The 18,750-nt window shown below is 46.4% G+C and overlaps 2 pseudogenes; one reads left to right on the top strand and one right to left on the bottom strand.

The window, feature by feature from the left end:
* Nucleotides 1–2,642: 2,642 nt before the first annotated feature.
* Nucleotides 2,643–7,886, top strand: LOC124702882 (annotated as a pseudogene).
* A 1,881-nt stretch (nt 7,887–9,767) lies between these two features.
* Nucleotides 9,768–11,409, bottom strand: LOC124702746 (annotated as a pseudogene).
* Between the last annotated feature and the right edge of the window lie 7,341 nt (nt 11,410–18,750).

The raw sequence follows: 18,750 nt of genomic DNA, 5'->3' as shown, positions 1-18,750 counted from the left end.
GGTTAGGGTTAGACGAGCGAGTGAGAGGGCCGAGTGAGAGTGAGTGAGGTGGGCCGCTTCGGCGCCACCGAACCCAAAAGGGGGCCAGCCTTATTGGGCCGTCCCTGGGTTAAGTTATTGGGCTGGGCCCAATAGGGGTCCAGAGGGGTATTTTGGTCTTTTACATTTAATAAAAGATCAAAACTTTACCAAATTTTAATAAATCATAAACAACTCTAAAAATCCAATAAAAATTGGATTTATGAATGAAAAATAAATCTTAACAAGAATAAAATATGAAATGGAATTTATGAAACAAATTCAAAATTATGAATTTTAAGAATTTAAATAATAACTTGGAATTTAAAATTATTATTTCCTTGTATTTAAAATTCAAGGAAAAATCTCAAATAAGTTCAAATACTTATTTTCAAACATTTCAAAATGAAATTCTATTATTCCAAGTCATTTCTTTTGTAAAAGAGTATTTTCCCGTAAAAATACTATATTCCTTTTATTCCAAAAACTATAGAGGTAACTCTATAATTTTCAACTATTTTTGGAATGATTAAAGGAATCACCAAGTAAATAGTTTTACTTTGAATTGTTGTACTTTGTGTGAATTAAAATGGTATATACTTTTAAATCAATTGTAAATTACCGTCAAAGACATAAATCTTAATACAACCCTAAATTGTAATAACTCCACGGGGAAAGGGATTCAACATAAAATAATACATCCATGATTGCATTATTTGGATTTTATAACATTGTCCTTACCGGACAATGATGCTTCTTACGTAACCCGAGGTCCAGGTTCCATCAACCGCATTGAACCGCACTATCTCGCAGTCCACGTGCAAGTTCACCCTTGCTCATGTCAACTTGATTATTTTCTACTACTTTAATGCAAAGCTATATACTTATCATTCCCGCATCGCAAATGAAATGTTATTTTCCAACTATGAATATGACTATGTGGTTGGCATTGGGACCATGGTATGTGTTGATATGGTGGAGGTTCCATTGCAATGGGTTATATCACCCTAGGATTAAATTACCAATGCCGTCCAAATGATTCTAGCGCCGTACAAACCGCGTTGACCATGAGATCTATAATGGCTCTGGGAAGCCAGTCGTATCTTTTCCCTTCGCACGCCAACGGATTGGTAGAGACGGTGGGGTGTTGGAGGCACTCGCCGCAATAGGTTGGGAAATCCTTTTAAATCCCCATCCATTAGTGATGTTAATCTCTACCATCTATGAAGGATTGTCCGGAGTACACCATGAGTAAAGCCGTATTATCGGGGAAGTCTACCGGAGGTGTACGGTTGGACAAAAGGGTGGGTTTGCAGTCGCGGAGAAGGCGGTGTGGGCTTGGATCTTTATACCCGGCCTCACACCAAAGGAAGTGTGAACGGGGGCAAGTCCTCGCGGATGGCAAAAAGGGTGAGATCTCTTGTGGGAAAAGTAACGCACCTCTGCAGAGTGTATCAAATTGTGGCTGTCACTCCTTGTTCCGGGAAGGGAACTGCGAACGCGGCAGGAAAGGAACTCCACGAAGTTCTAGTCAACCTGTGAAGACTGACGGGCATAGTTTTCAGAATAAAAGCAACCTTTTGAAGAAATGATTGCAAAACATGCATTGACCCGAGATTTCCCGATCAATGGTCGTAGCTAGTGCATCAAACACCTTTTTATTCTTTTAGAACTTGCCGAGTACCTCCGTACTCACTTTCTTTCGACACCCTTGCTAGATCGTGATCCGGAAGTGGAGGCCATCAACGATGGAGCACCGTAAGGAAGTTACGAGCTGGTCTACGAAGAACCCGATCTTACCGGTGGAGTGGAAGGCGTAGACTATGGGATAGTCTACGGACCAGATGACACGGAGGTGGAGGAGTAGTGACATACCCTAGCATCATAGAGCCGAGCAACGTAGAACTTACCTAAATAAGTTGTTGAGCTCTCTTTTATATTGTTATGAGTTGTAATCATACTTAAGTAGTATCTTAGGGTGTTCTCATAGGACCCGTGAGAATACCAACTTGTTAAGACAATGTTTGTAATAAAGTATGGAGTGTTATGACCTGCAATGTTTCTGTTGTACCACTCTGAGGGATATGGCAATTTGTGAAGAAGTCCCTTCACAAAGATCATATCAACGACTTGTATACTACAACATGCAGCGGTATGCTGGGTCACCGCATTATGTGCCTCATAGTAGTGGGGAAAATCAATGGCCCTTGCGATGGCATAGGAAGAGGAATGGAGGAGTCTGTTTCTTTTTTCTTTCAGGACGAAGGTGGAGGAGGACACATCTAGCGAGCCTAGTAACTAAGATAGCCCAGCCCACGGCGGGCCAAGCCCTTTCTTCCAGCCCGCGAACGATCTCTTGTAGCCCAGGTCGGTCCTAAGCGAGAGGTAAACGTGCGGTGACATGAATCAAGAGGGAAAGCGTGCAGTGACAGAGGTGCAGAATTTGGGGGTGACTTCACAGGAAGACATGAAAATGAGACCAACTATTTAGAGATAGCTGAGGCAGCAAAAGCCCAAACTCTTTCGCGGCCACCCCCAATTCCGACGATTCGTCTAGAATATCCTTTTCTTGAATAGTCACCTCTCTTGTGGTAAAAAAAAGGGGAGGAGAAGAAGGTTCCTCGGCCAGCACTGAAGGCATGGCGGCGGAAGCGGAGGAGGAGGTCCGGCTGGAGGTGGAGGCGGTGGCGGCGATGTACGGAGAAGACTGCCGCGTGGTCTGCGACTTCCCTCCCCACCTCGTCGTCCACGTCCGCCCCAATACCGCCGACGACTCCTCGCAGCAGGTTCGCTTTCTCCCCACCCCCTCCACACCTGAATCGGCTTCATGGCATCCGGTCCTCACGATTGGTCCGTTCTGTTTTGCGATTAATGAGAGGGCTTGGGAGGTTGATTGATTGACAGGCCGCTGAGTGAGCGAGCGTAGAACTAGTCAGCTGTGGTCAGTGGTGGTGGTATTGCTGCTTCCGAACCCTAGCATTTAGTAGCTTGGGCCTTTTCCCTATTAGTTAAGGTAGTTCTCTATGGCTAGTTAGTGCTTGTTGCATTATTACGGATCAATTTCTATGATGCTACTTACCGAGTCAGGATGCCTTTCATCAATTGTTCGCATCTATGCCAGAACCCTTCTAATGCGTATGTATTAATAGGTATGCTTAATTTCTGAGTTGCTTGTTTTATTTGTGTGCAAATATCAAGAATTATGTTGTGTGTCATGATCCAAAGGCCCATGTTTTTATGTAGAAAACTGAATCCAGAGGGCTGATATAAATATTAAGAGCCACTGTGGTCAGTTAGATGTGCTTTGTACTTTGGACCTTGTTTCCCTAAGTGCCAATTATCATCATGGTTCTAGTTATAGATGGAACTTTTTTTTTTTAACTTTCTCTATGTAGTTGTATCACTGTGGAGTAGAACTTTTGCTGTTCTGTACAGCTCAAGGCCTATGGGAGGAGTGTAAGTAGGGGAAATAAAGACGGAAGGGGGTGGGTGGTGAAGGCAAAAAGAAGGGGCACAGAAAGTTGTGGAATATATTTTTATCTTTGGGAGCAACACTCAAGTCACAAAAAGTCTACATCTGTCCTCATATGTAGAATTTTTTGGATTAAACTTCTTTGAAATGATAGCCAGTAATTGTCACCATATCCATGAACATGATTAAACACATTAGATAAATGCTGTTGAGTTTGCGTTTCCCATAAGCTTTGAAGTGTTGTTATTGTACATTTAGCATTACTTGGTTGCATTATATTTTTGCGTCTGAAGGGATGGAGAATGTAATTTTCTTTTCTTGTTTTTTAAATGTTTGTAAAGTTCATTAATTATTTATCCGTGGCATCCAGTGCAATTATCTTATTTGCCCAATATTACCCTAATTTTCTCTTTTGCTTCTAGGAGTTATGCATATTTATTAGTATGCTAATAGCCGCTTTCTTGTTTTCAGTTTGTAGAACTCTTTCTTGGAATTAAAGCATCTTCCGAGGTATGGACCTGTATAGCTTACCACCTTTCGATTCTGATCTATCTCCATTCAATTTCTATTTACCTCTATTTCATAGAGAACTCTTGTTGTTGGGGAACATATGTTCAATTCAATCGGTGGACTTGGAAACATATCAACTTCAAATCTGCGTAATTTATATTTATTTCATAATGTCTTTTAGAAACTGATTGACTATTACATTTTTGTTGATCGGCTACTTGAAGTTAAGTTGGTTAGTCACTTTTGAAATTATGCCATGTCTGTGCTTACTGCTTTTGTACACTGAACGCACATATTTTATTCATTTATGTTACTAGAGTTCTTCATGACATATATATATCTTTGCTGTTTTCGAACTGTTCTTCTTGCAAATAATGCCATCTCTTTACTGAAATGGCTCACTAATGAGTGTGTTGGAAGCAGTAAAGCCAGTAATAGTTCCATTGCATCACATTGAAGCAATGAGCTTGTGCTATCTAAGTTCAGAAGGTGGATGCAGTGTGAAGGATCAGCACTTCTTAGTGCAAACAAAATTTTCATTTCTGTTACTTGTTTTCTGGCTTAATTTTACATACTAACTGACTGAATCTTTGAAATTGCAAAGTTTCACAATAGGGCTGAACACCTAGATGTTGATATCTAGCATGCTTGAAATTTTACATCATGGGTACCATGTTTATGCTGCTACTCTTCTCCTAGAAATGAAGTCCCTAGCAAATCTATCTTATCCAGTATGGTTCATATCTGGTTATGTATTGCCTCAGTGCTTATGCATTACATTTTTATGGCATTTTACTTGCAGTATCCAAAAGAACCACCTCATGTTTGTGCTGTCGAAAGTAAGGGCCTTGATGAGAATAGACAGGCAAATCTTATTAGCAGCATCCAGAACAAGGCAAAAGAGCTTTCCGACTACCCAATGCTTGTGACTCTATGTGAGGTATTCCTTGTCTTTTGGCTTATGCACAGTAGAGAACCACAGTTGTTCATGCCATAGTGTTCAAGATGATTTTGCATACTTGCACGTTAGTTGAAGAGTTGAAACATTCAATAGTTGCATGTGTTTTTGGTATCCAATGTGCTATTAATCATAGTATTATACGTTGTCACTTGAGTAACATGAAGGCTGTCAAAATAATAATTGCTACTTTGCGAACTATGAAGTGTGCTGTCTTTAGGAAGTGGCAGATGAATTTGCAGTTCGAGGATAGCAAAACTTGCAGATTTTACTACTCTAGATTTAAGTGACAGATGGAGCAAAAATGAAACCAGTGAGTCTGATAATGTTTCTGTTTTTAACATGATCTAAGTAACTTCACGTGCAGGAAGCTGGAGAGATCCTCTCGAATATGAACCACCCAGCTGGCGATTGTCCACTGTGTCTATATCCTTTAGTCCCAGAGTATAATGATAGTTCTGCTTTGTCATTCATGAAGTTGATGTCATGCTACCACTGCTTCCACAGGTTGATTTCATTTCCTTCTCTACCTACACACGTGCATATCTTGTTCTGTCTAGTGGTTGCTTAGTATTTTGCCACTGCAGTGACTGCATTATGAGATGGTGGGGATGGCTTCAAAATGACGATGACAATGCTGATTCTAAGAAGAATGGTACGGTAGTAACTGGAGGTGCAAGAAAATTTGGCATTTTCTTTCTTTTGAAAAGCTCGTTCTTTTGTTGTACATATTCCCTGGAACAAGTATCATGCAGTTTAAATTAGAAGTCCTAAAATATCAGTTAGATTGGTGACTAATATTTGATTGCACATGAGTATTGAGTTGTTCATTCAGTTGTTTCTTATAGAAGGTCAATTGTGTGCAGTGTCTTATGAGTTCCATTAAGGTTCTGATTTGTGGTTAGAAATATGGGTACTTACACTCTGGTATTATTATGTTACTACGCTCCTGGCAAGCTAGATCAGTCCTCTGACCAAATGTATGGACAACGAAGCCACCTTCTTAACCTTCTTCAGTGATGAGCATATTAGTGTTCCTTTAGGACTCAAAAGAAACTTACTAATGTATTGCAGCACATTAAAATTATAAATGAACATATCGATCAGCAGTGATGGAAGTTCTTAAGCTGCTCACTAGGCAGTTAAACTATCTTACTTGTGCATATAATAGGCTGTTGGTACACGGATTAGCAGGGAATGCTTGACATATATGTAGCTGTTTCCAGTAATGCTATCATTTTTAGCATCTCTAGATTTCATTTACTATTATTTAAACAAGTTGAAACTGTTTCAGAAGTCATTGTCAACCTTCTCCCTACAAAGGGAGGTGAACTTGAACGCTGGCTGATTTGTGTCTGGAAAATATGTATACTTTATGTTCGAATTGATGCTGTTGCAATCAAGTCGGTGACATTATTATTTTAAAGTCACAATTGCAGTCTGCATTTCCAACAGTTGTCTTACATTCCTGATCCTTATTTATTGATGAAGATGTTAAATGGCATCACTTCAAGGCACCAATTATTGACAATGTAATTTTGTACAGCCATGTTAAAATTTTATGCATTGGCTATATATGTCACTCATGGGCTATCTTCTCTGTTGCTACATGTTATTGATTCTTCTGAAGGATTAGATTTGTCCAGCTCAGACAAGCTAAATCATCACAAAGGATTTTGCCCAGTTTGCCGTAAAGTGTTTGATGAGAAGGATATCGAGCATGTTCGTGATCTATTGAATGCAAGCACTACTCAACAAATGGTATGTATTGGATGTGATTCAAGTACAAGTGAAACATCTTAACATTTCCATGCATCATCAGTTATTCATCAGAGATCAAAATCCCTTGACATCCAATCATATTTGCATCCTTGCATGGAATTATCTTACAGTTTATAAACTAATCATATGTACTCATAGCTAATTAGTTGCGAAACTTCTTACAGTTACCCTTGTATGATTGTCAATCCATTCATGTATTTCAAATATTTGACCCTCTAGAGATATGCTACTCCCAATGGAATCCATTAAAATTGTTTCTTTCCATCCATTCACCTGTAGGCGTCTTTAACAGTTGACCTGGGAGAAGATGATAAAGAATTGCTCCATTCCGAGGCAGAGAAGAAGAGGAGAGAAAATTCGGGTCATTGTTTAATCTGCAACAAGAACGGAATGGTTTAATTGAACCGAAGAAAGACCTTGCCATACAGCCTGGAATGTATGTTTCTCTTCCACCTAATGAGCCAACCACAAGTGCAGGAGACGGCGCCAATTCTTGTGAAGCAACGGCAACTTCAACTTCAGAAACAGATTTACGCAGCATGGCAAACAACGCCGATGGCAGCAAGAAGCAAAACAGTTCAGGCCCTCGAAGGAGAAACCGAGCTTCCGCTCCCAGAAGACAACCCCAGGGTCAAGCTGGTGGGCAACAGTGGCAGAGAGGTCAAGTTGCTGGGCAACAGGGTCAGAGAGATCAAGCTGCTGGGCAACAGTGGCAAAGAAGTCAAGCTGCTGGGCAACAGGGGCAGAGAGATCAAGCTGCTGGGCAACAGTGGCAGAGAGGTCAACCTGCTAGGGAACAGAGGCAGAGAGGTCAACCTGCTAGGGAACAGTGGCAGAAGAAGGATGCAGACACTTCACACCAATAACCTTTTTTTCAGCTCTGTTTTTTCAGGCTTTGTATATTGATGGAGTGCTGCGGTCACAGCAAACGGGTACCAACTCATAAGAAAGCAGAGTGAACGATACTGGACTTCATGTCACTGCGTAAGAATGCTACATTCCATTTTTACTATGCAGACGTGTTTGACAACCTGTTTGCCTAACCCATGGGACACCAATTATCTATATCCATGTCGGGCTGTATGAGCTTAATAGAAAGTACCTGTCATGGTTTAATCAGTATATACCAGGGTCCTCTTTTGAACATGGTTTAATCAGTATATACCAGGGTCTCTTGTTCTGCGATAGAGTTTACATGTTTCTTGTGAAATGCCTGTCCAATTCCAATCGGCCGTTTGTTTCACTCATATCCACTCAACTGACTAAGATCATTCCTGTTCACAAGAAACTTCTGAACCGCAAGAAACTGGTTTCCTTTTGCTTCAAGAAAATTGTGGTATCTATACTGGACGCTCCATCCTGGTGAGTCGGTTTTTAGCTCATTTCCTTGTATTTGTTGGATCTTTTCCTCTTCTCTCTGCTCTCATCCACAACTTGACCACCTTTTTGGTTCACGCATGAATATTCAGTTCATGGAATCTCAAATCATCAACACAAAATTAACCGGTGCTAGGAAATCAGAATTGTCGGGGTTAATCACGATCCACAAGTACAAACAAATAATGGTTACATACCTCAGGCAAAGTTCATTTGCAAGTTTAGTCCCAAAATGCACATAGTAGTACAAGCTGCTAGATGTTTCATCTTTATTTTTTTCATAATGCATGAGTAGATTGATTCCAGTGTCAGACTGACATTGTTAACTTAACGCAACACTTAACTTGCAGTTTCCTTCCTGCTTATCCTGCCACAAGTAACAACTAGAAACACCTAACCTTCGCCATATAGCTTGTCCACAACGCAGAAATAAGCATTCCTCCACTCTCTCTTGAACAACAGAGCACAGAAGACAGCCCATAGTCCAGCCATAAACCCTGACGTGAGCCCAAAGTAGAAGAACACCGCTGGGTCATAAACATCAACACTTGTCTACGCTGATAATAAATACTTTTGTTTTTAGTGTATTTGGTGCAATTTTTCCCTTTACTCGCATACTGTACTCGCGCGTGTGTGGAACTGTACCTGTACTTACGCGCGACTGTACCTGCTCGTGTGCGCCACTGTACTTCTGTACATGTACTTGCTCATGTTCACGACTGTACCTGCTCGTATGCGCGTTTGTACCTGCTCGTGTGCGTGACTGTACTTGTACTCGCTCGTGTGTTCAACTGTACTCGTGTGTTGTGCGTGACTGTACCTGCTCGTGTGCACGACTGTACCTGCTCGTGTGCGTGACTGTACTTGTACTCGCCTGTGTGTTCAACTGTACTCGTGTGTTGTGCGTGACTGTACCTGCTCGTGTGCACGACTGTACCTGCTCGTGTGCGCGACTGTACTTGTACTCGGCTGTGTATTCAAATGTACTCGTGTGTTATAGACAACTGTACTCGTGTATTGTATATAATTGTGTAATTGTGTGTTATACGTAAGTGTACTTGTATATAACTTCGCGTGTCAAAACTAAGCTAGATGCAGCTACCTAATCGCATGTGCTAGCTTTGTGCAGGGCAGGAAGTACTCGTAGGTACGCCCAGATAAATACATGCGCGCGCGAGGCAGGACATGGTGCGAGTACGCGGCCGTACGGTGGCAAAGTGCGTGTGCGGGAGAAGCCAGCGCCAGCGCCAGCACCGGAGTACGCACCGAGCGGTATCTGGTTCATGCGTGGGAGGAGGCGCCGTACACGCGCGGGACAGTGCCACGCGTCGTACGTACGTACGCTGAAGCGCGGAACCGAACCTTCTTAAAGGTTGTTTTTTTTTAGCTGTACCCGATTACAAAACATCAACATGAAAGAACACAGAGCTGAAAACCAAAATCAACGGGTTCATCATGACCCACGAGTTCAAACCAAGAACAGTCGCATGCATAAAAATGTTCATATTACAAGGTTAAACCCCAAGTAAACTCGTGCTTGTACAAGCTACTAAATACTTCACCTTTATCCATTCATGTACTTCAATAGCAGAATGCCACCAGCATCAGGTCGGCCTTATTTGATGGGACTTATTTGATTTAGCACACCAGTTAACTTGCAGCTGTATTACTCGTTATCCCTTCCCAAGTAACAACAGCAAACACGTACACATTGTCATATAGCTTGTCGAAGAGTGGGAAATAAGCATTCCTCCACGCTCTATGGAACAAGTAGAGCACAAAAAACAACCCGAGTCCGGCAACGAAGCCAGCCGTTAGCCCAAAGTAGAAGAACAAGACTGTATTATAACCATTTTCACTTCCCTGCTGCTGATTAGGATGCTCTGGCGCATCGTTGCTCGGGCAACTCTTTTCAAGAGGAGGCCCGCAAAGACCGATATTGCCGCTGTACACGGACGGGTTCTCGTTGTAGATGGTGTCAAGTTGACGTCCTGTCGGAATTGTTCCTTCAAGATTGTTGTATGACAAGTCAAAGGAGCTTAGATACGTCAAATCTGACAAGGTCGTTGGGATTTCACCGGAAAGGTTGTTCCTTGAGAGGTCGACCGATTCCAGTGATTTCATATCCCCAATCTTCACTGGAATTTTTCCGGTCAGGTGATTCCATGATAAATATATCATCTGGAATTCCACCTGTTAAGTGGTTGAGAGACGAGTCAACACCGACCATCTCATTAGCTGCAAATGTGCCATACTTAAGCTCTTGCCGCTTCATCACCACGTACAAAATTTCCGTGTTCGTATCCCCATCAAAATAGTACCACTGAGGATCCAGTCTCGGTGGATGTTCTATGGTCATTGCTGTTAGTTTTGACAAGGATGACGGAATTGATCCTGATATATTGTTGCTCGCTAAACTGAAGTGTTGAAGTAGTACAAGTTTTGTGATGTTGATCGGTATATCCCCCATAAACATGTTATGGTTAAGCTGCAGAAATGGCCCAAATAGTTTCTGGAGAGATCAAGCTGCTCAAGTTTTGTGAGGTTTAGGTGTGTGAGCGTCTGGTTTGCATTTGGAAGTGAGCAGTTGATAAGAATAAGGGCCTTTAGAGTTGGAATTGTGTTTGCCACAAGGAACACATCAACGGTGCTGAGATTTATGTCACTCAAATCAACATATTCCAGGAGATGCAGATGAGTTAACCATGAGATATCCGCTGTGTGTATATTTTCCATGAAACTGAGGCCAAGGTGTCGCAAGTTTGAAAGGTTTCCGAGCTGAGGCGGCAGTATACCGGACAAGAGCGTGCCGGAGAGGTCGAGGTAGTCCAACTTTGAAAGGTTGGCAAGCTGAGCAGGCACTCTACCAGGAAAGTGTGTGTACGAGATATCGAGATGTCTCAAGTTGTGTAAAGAACACAAGAATTCAGGGAAAATACGACCATTAGGTCCATGCATCAGGGATGTCGAACTGAGATCGAGGTACTCGAGATGCTGGAGAGAAAGCAAGGAAGGACTTATCTGGCCGACCAAATCCGTTTCACGAAGGTCGAGCTCGGTCACATGGCCGGTTTTGTTGCTCGCAGTGACGCCCGTCCGGCGGCAGCGAGCCATGGCGCCGTTTTTGCCACGAGGCGAGGAAGCCGTAGGTGTCGTTGATGATGCCTTGCTTGAAGGCCAGCAACGCGTCCCTCTCGTGCGGCCAGCAGCTCGCATGGGAGGAGACGAAGAAGCCGCAGGACACGGCGGCAACAGCAAGGAGCAAGACGAGCCTGGCGATTGAGCGATGCATAGTGGACGTGCACCGCTGTAGCTACAGGATTCAGGGTTCAGTGTCTGTCTGTTCCGAACGGGCGCGCGGTTCTTTCTCTATCTTGCGGGCACCGTGACCGACTGTTCCGAGGGTGGAGTCGTCGTTCGAGAATCGAGAGAGATGCCCACTGCGTGGAGGCCGTGAGTCGTCTCGTTGTCCGTGGTGACTCACACGCGCGACGCATTTTAATGTCCGCGAGCGTCCATTTACGTCGCGCTGCGAACGCAAAAATGACTGTTTTTGTCCGCGCGTCCGTTTACGTTTGGGGTCTGCTCTAGCGGGGTGACAGTATTTTTTTTTCCTTTTTTCCCTTTTCTCTATTTAAACATAATTTCAAATATAACATTTTGAAACATGATTTTACACAAACTAACACATAGTTTGAACCATGGTGGACACAAATATAATTTTTTTTAAAAAGAAGTCAGTTGTGTTGATTTCCGTATGTTCGCTGCCAAGAAAGAACATTCGAGGGCACACCCAAGCCTCCCGTAGCTGCAACTGCGCCGGCTCGACGCCGTCGACGAACTCGGCGAACTTGTGTGGTAGCCGCTTGATGGTGAGTGGGTCGTCGTCGATGCGGAGGAGGAACTTGAAGCAGCGCTCCTCCTGCGAGGATGAGGAGGGCGTAGGCGACGGCGAGCGTGGGGCCGTAGCTGCTCCACCACGGCGGCCCCTGCCCCGCCACGGGGGCGCCCAGGGCCGCGGCCTCGACCGCCTCGCCGGCCACCATGACCGGCCATGGACTTCCTCGCGGGCTTGACTGCGTCGCAGGAACACCTAGGCGGCGCTACGGTCGAGCTTTGTGGCGGCTAGGGTTTCTTTGGAGGAGTGGATGAGGAAGAAGAACGCGCGCCCCCTTTATATAGGCCGGCGGCATGCGGTGGCCGCGGGACGCGGGGCGTCGCCATTAACGTGGTTGGCAGAGGTGGGCGGCCGCTCGGCAGCCGAGACATCGTCGCCATTAACGTGGCGCAGAGTGCCGAAGCGACGCAGCGGCGCAGTCGCTGGCGCGTTTGAGAAGACGCATCGACGCAGGGTCGCTACCAGGCGGGTTCGAAGAAACGTCCGCCAGACGTGAGCGGACGTTTTCGGACGTCCGCAGAGACGCATCCGAGGCGCATATTTGGACCAGGTTTACGTCTCCGCGGACGGCCCGGTCACTTTGCGTCGCTCCGCTGGAAGTGGTGCCAGACGCATTTTCGGTCACGGCGGACGAAAACGGTCGCTGAGCCTCCATTTGCGTCGCGCCGCTGGAGATGCCCTTAAGAGTACCTGATTACGAAGGACGCAGCTGGCTACAAATGGTGATCACACATGCATCCATTAGCCATAGATCGGTGTGGAAAACGATCAAATTAAATAGGGTGGACCGGGTCGGACACGATCAAATTAAATATCATACACTGCAAGAAACCCACGTCGCTGGAGCAGCTAAGGGCCTGCAGACAAAAGTACGATAAACCAATGAGGATGTATATCCAGAGGTGGAACATCATCAAAAACTCGACAGAAAACATATCTGACGAGAGAGCAATCTGAAGGAAGGACTTCGTTGAAGATTTGGGAAGAACCAACCCGAAAACAATAGCAGCACTCATGGAAATAGCGAATCACTGGGCAGATGGAGAAGATGCTGTTCATAATAAAAGGCACATGTCGCCTGAGGATGAGCGCAACCGAAACTTTCAAAATAGGCGACGATTCTCTCGACAGTTCTCATATTATGATGCTCCCGGCCAAATATCGGCTGGTTTCCGAGGAAACAGCGGAGGAAATAATCGGGATGATTATCAAAAGAGTGGCGAGCAGCGTAACGATTACAAGGACTGTTCCCGTCCCAACAGGCAAAATAATGGACCAAGGTTTCAGAGGCCGTATGTATCACCCGAGGATCTCCTAAATGGACCATGTCAAATGCACTTTTTCCTTGACAATAATGGAAAGAGGCAGTCACGACATCTGCAGAAGGACTGCCGGACTTTTCTAGCACTACATCGATATGCAGGGCATACCAGCATGCAGGCAGTAAACAGAAACCCCCAGGGGCCAAGGAGTGAGATTCACCTTCCACCTCCACCCACAATCACGGACGAAAATCGGCACCAGTTGCAATTGGCGGCAGCTCCACAACCAGGTCCTTATATCGACACCAATGGCGCGGTCTTGATGATTCAGAAGGGAAGACCCTCCAACAGAACTCAGAAAGTAATCTCGCGACAAGTTTTTATGGCAGAGAAGATGCCTCCACCAACAATCGAGTACCTGAACTGGTCAGGGCAAGACATCGGCTTCACCATAGCTGATCATCCGCAACAAGTTCCAAGACCAGGGCAGTCTGCTTTGATCCTACCAGCGGTGATCGCGGGATTCGACGTTTCACGAGTGTTCATAGATGGATGGAGCAGCTTAAACCTCATGTATGCAGATACATTGAGGAAGATGAACATATCCTTGGCAAACCTGTTACCAACTGATACGCGTTTCCACGGCATCACACCGGAGAAGCCGAGCTACCCATTGGGAAAGATCAATCTCGATGTTTAGTTTGGAACCCGAGAAAACTACAGAAGAGAGAGGCTGGAGTTTGAAGTCGTGGACTTCCCGTCGCAGTATCATGCTTTGTTGGGGCGACCCGCCTATGCTAGGTTTATGGCAGTGCCACATTATACATATCTGTTGTGGAGACTCCCTGGACCCAAGGGTCCAATCACAGTGAAAGGAAGTTTCGCGCTAGCTGATAAGTGCGACAAGGATTTTCATCGACTGTCAGAAACTTTCGGGATGCAAGCAGAGTATATGGCGTCAAGGATAACAACTGATTATGATGTGTTTCCTGATGGAGGAAGGCCGCTAAAGGAGCCAACCTTTGACACAACCAAAAATTCAAAGGAAGTGCAGATTCACCCGACAGATCCCAAGAAGACGACAGCTATCGCAACAAATATGGATCTCGCATAGGAAAGCGCGCTCGTTGAGTTCCTCCGTGAGCGCTGAGAAATCTTTGCATGGTGTCCAGCTGACATGCCAGGAGTACCTAGGGAACTTGCCGAGCACCCTCTTAACTTGGATCCAATGGCCAGACCAATCAAACAACCTTTGCGGCGTTTCTCGGAACCAAACCGCAAAGCTATGCTGTCAGAAATCAATCGACTCAGAGAAGCTGGATTTATGAAAGAGTTACATACAGAGGCCACGTGGGTAGCTAACCCAGTGCTGGTACCGAAGAAAAACACAGAGGTCCTTCGCATGTGCGTCGACTTCACGTGTCTCAATAAACATTGTCCAAAGGATCACTTCCCCCTCCCAAGGATCGATCAAATTATCGACTCCACGGCAGGCTGTGAACGTCTTTCCTTCCTGGACGCATATTCTAGTTACAACCAGATCGGACTAAAAGAAAAAGATGAGGTCAAAACAGCTTTTATAACACCCTATGGCGTGTTCTGCTATAGAACAATGTTCTTCAACCCCTGAAGTGTTGCATCTGCTGCATCGTCCCAGAAAAATTTGTCTGCTTTCTTCAGTAGCTTGTATAAAGGTAGTGCCTTCTCGCCAAGACGGCTAACAAATCTATTGATTGTTGCGACACAACCAGTTAATCGTTACACATCTTTGAGACAAGTTGGCCGCTTGATGCTCAGGATAGCCTTGATCTTTTCCGGGTTAACCTCAATGCCTCTATGAGAGACAATGAAGCCAAGGAGTTTTCCGGCTGGTACGCCAAAGACGCATTTCAGCGGATTCAACATCATCTTGTACCGTCGGAGATTTTCAAAGGTTTCCTTGAGGTCGTTGTTCAAGTCGGATCCTTTCCGGGTCATGACCGCGATATCGTCGACGTAGGCGTGCACGTTCCGGCCAATTTGGTCCTTCAGGCACTGCTGCATCGTACATTGGTAGGTGGCACCTGCGTTTTTCAAGCCAAAAGGCATGGTAACATAGCAGTAAGTGCCAAAGGGTGTGATGAACGAGGTCGCCTTTGGTCGGACTTCTTCATCCGGATCTGATGATACCCGGAATATGCATCAAGAAAACATAGAAGTTCCGCCCCCGCCGTCGAATCAATGACTTGGTCAATGCGCGACAAGGGGAATGGATCCTTCGGACAGTGCTTATTCAAGCCGGAGTAATCGATGCACATTCTTAGTATTTCAGAATTCTTTTTGGGTACAAGGACGGGATTTGCGACCCAATCAGTATGGATAACTTCTACTACAATATCTGCCTCTAGTAACTTTGCTAACTCCATTCCTTTGGCGCGGCGCTTCTTATCTCCAAAGCATCGCATAGCTTGCTTCACTGGTTTTGCACCTGGGTTTATGTTGAGGTAGTACTCAGCGAGTTCCCTTGGTACTCCGGACATGTCAGAAGGTTGCCATGCAAAGATATCCATGTTAGCTTGGAGGAACTCGACGAGCGCGCCTTCCTATTTGGGGTCCAGGCCCGCTCCGACTGACACCTTCTTGGTGCTATCGCCTTCTATGAGGTCGTGCTTCTTGGTGTCTATCGCGGCCTTGAACGAGTTCTTCTGTTCGGAGATCTGCTTCTTGGTGGTCTGCATTTCACTCGGATCCACCGCGACTCTGTAGCCTTGCAGCTCCTCTCTAGATATCATGGATTTTGCAAAGGCGGCTTCGCCCTCCTCGCAGTCCCTAGCTTTCTTGTAGTCTCCACATACGGTGATCATACCGTTAGGACCCGGAATCTTGAGCTTATTGTAGATGTAGCATGCCCTTGCATGGAACTTGTGGTAGGTGGGCCTGCCGAAGATTACATGGTAGGAGCTCTTGAAGGGCACTACTTCGAACGTGATCATCTCTTCGCGGAAATTATTAACATCGCCGAAGGCCACGGGAAGTTTGATGCTGCCCAGGGAGTTTGCCTTTTTACCCGGAACCACACCATGAAACTCAGCGGTGCTGTGCTTAAGCTGTTCCTTGGTAAGGTTCATCCTCTCCAGGGTCTCCAGGTACATGATGTTCAAGCTGGCTCTGCCATCCATAAGGCATTTGGAGAAGTCATACCCGTCGATGCGGGGACTCACAACCAGGGCGTAGCATTCTTTGGGGATGATGGTCGGGTGATCCGACCTGTCGAAGGTGCAAGGCTTTTCCGACCACTTGACATACTGCAGCACATTTGGAACTGTGACGTTCAAGAGCCGGAGGGCCGATTTCTTGGCTCGGACCGTTGGAGTTCCGAGGAAAGTGTGGTAGGCACCAACACTCTTTTTGACGAAAGGGTTGGATTTATTAGCTACAGAACCCTCTTTGGGATCCGCCGAAGCATCATCCTCATCCATCGCCTCAGAGATTTCCTCGTCCTTGTCCTTGTTCTTGCCCTTGCCTCCTTTGCCGCGTGGGCGGTGCTTCCGGGCTCGCTTGTATCCTGCTTCCGGGTCAGTCTTGAGATCATTGACCCACTTGCAGTTGCGATTGGTGTGACAGGATTTGCCAGTAGCCGGATCTATATGGGCTAGGCATGGCATATCCCTGTACTCTTCGTACGTCTGGGGAGTGCGGGTTCCGGCAACGGTGACTTCGTCAGCGCGCTGCTGGCCCCGGCCGGCTCCGCCACCACGTCCATGGCCTCTTCCGCCTCCTTGACCTCCGCGTTGGAATGTCATGGCAACCATGTCGGATCCTCCGCTCTTCTGGTCATCGGAGGGGTTCTTCCACTTGTTGTTGCTATTACCGCCGTTGTCACGGTTCTTCTTTTGCTGATGCAGGGGTATGGCTGTCGCTGCGAGGTCTCCGCCTGCGTCGTCATCGGCGGCAGTGTGGTTGCTGGCGATGTTGATCATGTCATCCAGAGTCGGCTTGTTTTCATTGACCAAGCAAGTAAGCTTATGCCGCAGCAGTCCTCCCCTTTGCAATCCACCTATGAAGGCGTGCATAGCTGTGCGATTATCCACGTTCTCGCACTCGTTTCCGGTTGCTAACCATCGGGTGAGGAAGTTCCTTGATGTTTCACCCTTTTTCTGGATACATGCCTGCAGATCGCTTGTCGTGGCAGGTCTCTTGTAGGTTCCCCTGAAGTGTTTCTCGAAGGCGTTCTTCAGGTCGAACCAGCAAAAGATGGAGTTCTTCTCGAGGTTGCTGAGCCAAATACGAGCTGGACCAAGAAGGTACAGCTGGAGCATGCGGAGACTATGTTGGGGGTTCCTCCAGCAAAGGTTACTGCATTGTAGTAATCTTCGATCCAGGTATCCGGCCTTTCACTGCCATCATAATGCTTCAGGTTTCCGGGTAGCTTGAGGTTCAAGCTTCTTGGCTTTGGTTCCTCTCGAATCATCCTGCCAAAGCACTTTGGGCCAATGTAGTCGGATCTGTATTCATTGAGACGTTCCCGTGCATCACGCGGGCCGTCGCTAGGGGACTTTGAGCGGGAACGGGATCTCCGGCCTCCGCCTCCGCCTCCACCTCCTCCACTGGGTGGTGGGGAGGGAGATCTGCGAGGGGGCCTATGAGATTTCTTACTTCTGGCTTCGGATTCCCTGCGTCCTTCATGCGGCTGACTCCGGCTCCAGTGGCTACCTTCTTCTTGGTGGCGGTCGCCTCCGTCGTTCCGACATAAGATTGAAAGATCCAAACCTTCCTCCCGGCTTCTGTGGGGCTCGGGTTCGCGTTCTTCGTTCCGGCTTCTGCAAGGCTCGGGCTCGCGATCGTCGTTCTGGTTCCGACGGGGTTCCGGCGTGCGCTCCGTGTTCCTGTTCCTCGGAGGCGGCACATTGTCACGAATATTGATTCCACCGGGCCCATGGGGTCTGGTGTTTCCGGCTGGACTACGACGGCGAGGCGGCGGAGGGCGCGGGATCCGGGGCGGAGGTGACGGGTTTCGGTACTTGTCCCTGCCAGTATACATTAGGCCCTTTCCCTTCTTTGGGTCCGCCGGAGGTGTTTCCGAGGGCACCGGGATCGGGTTTGGATGCTCTCTGGTCCTTCTTCTGCGCTCCGTAGATCCGGTGCGCGACTCATCATCACGATGTTCTCTTCCGGGGGCGTCCTTCTGCGCGGTGGACACACAGTGTTCCGGGTTGGATCCCAACCTGCACGAAGTGTCTGCCTTGCTCTGTTGCTTTACATCTGAAGCGACGAGCGTACGGGCGTGGTTGATGTCGATTTCCTCATCTTTCTTGGTCAAAAGCTCCGCAACCTTCTTCATGTTTTCCTTTGGAGTTGTGAGCGGCTGCTGGTCAGTGGGAGTTGCAAAGGTGATCTTGTGGGGGCCAATGGCATCCCGTAGGATCTTGTCTGCATCCTTGTGAGCATATTTCATCATGGATTCCCAATGTTCTCGGAGTTTTTTGGCCTTCTG

The sequence above is a fragment of the Lolium rigidum genome, chromosome 3, assembly GCF_022539505.1.
Source record: "Lolium rigidum isolate FL_2022 chromosome 3, APGP_CSIRO_Lrig_0.1, whole genome shotgun sequence".
Classification (NCBI taxonomy): domain Eukaryota; kingdom Viridiplantae; phylum Streptophyta; class Magnoliopsida; order Poales; family Poaceae; genus Lolium; species Lolium rigidum.
Note: the sequence above shows the minus strand (reverse complement) of the source record. Positions and strands in the feature narration are given on the sequence as shown.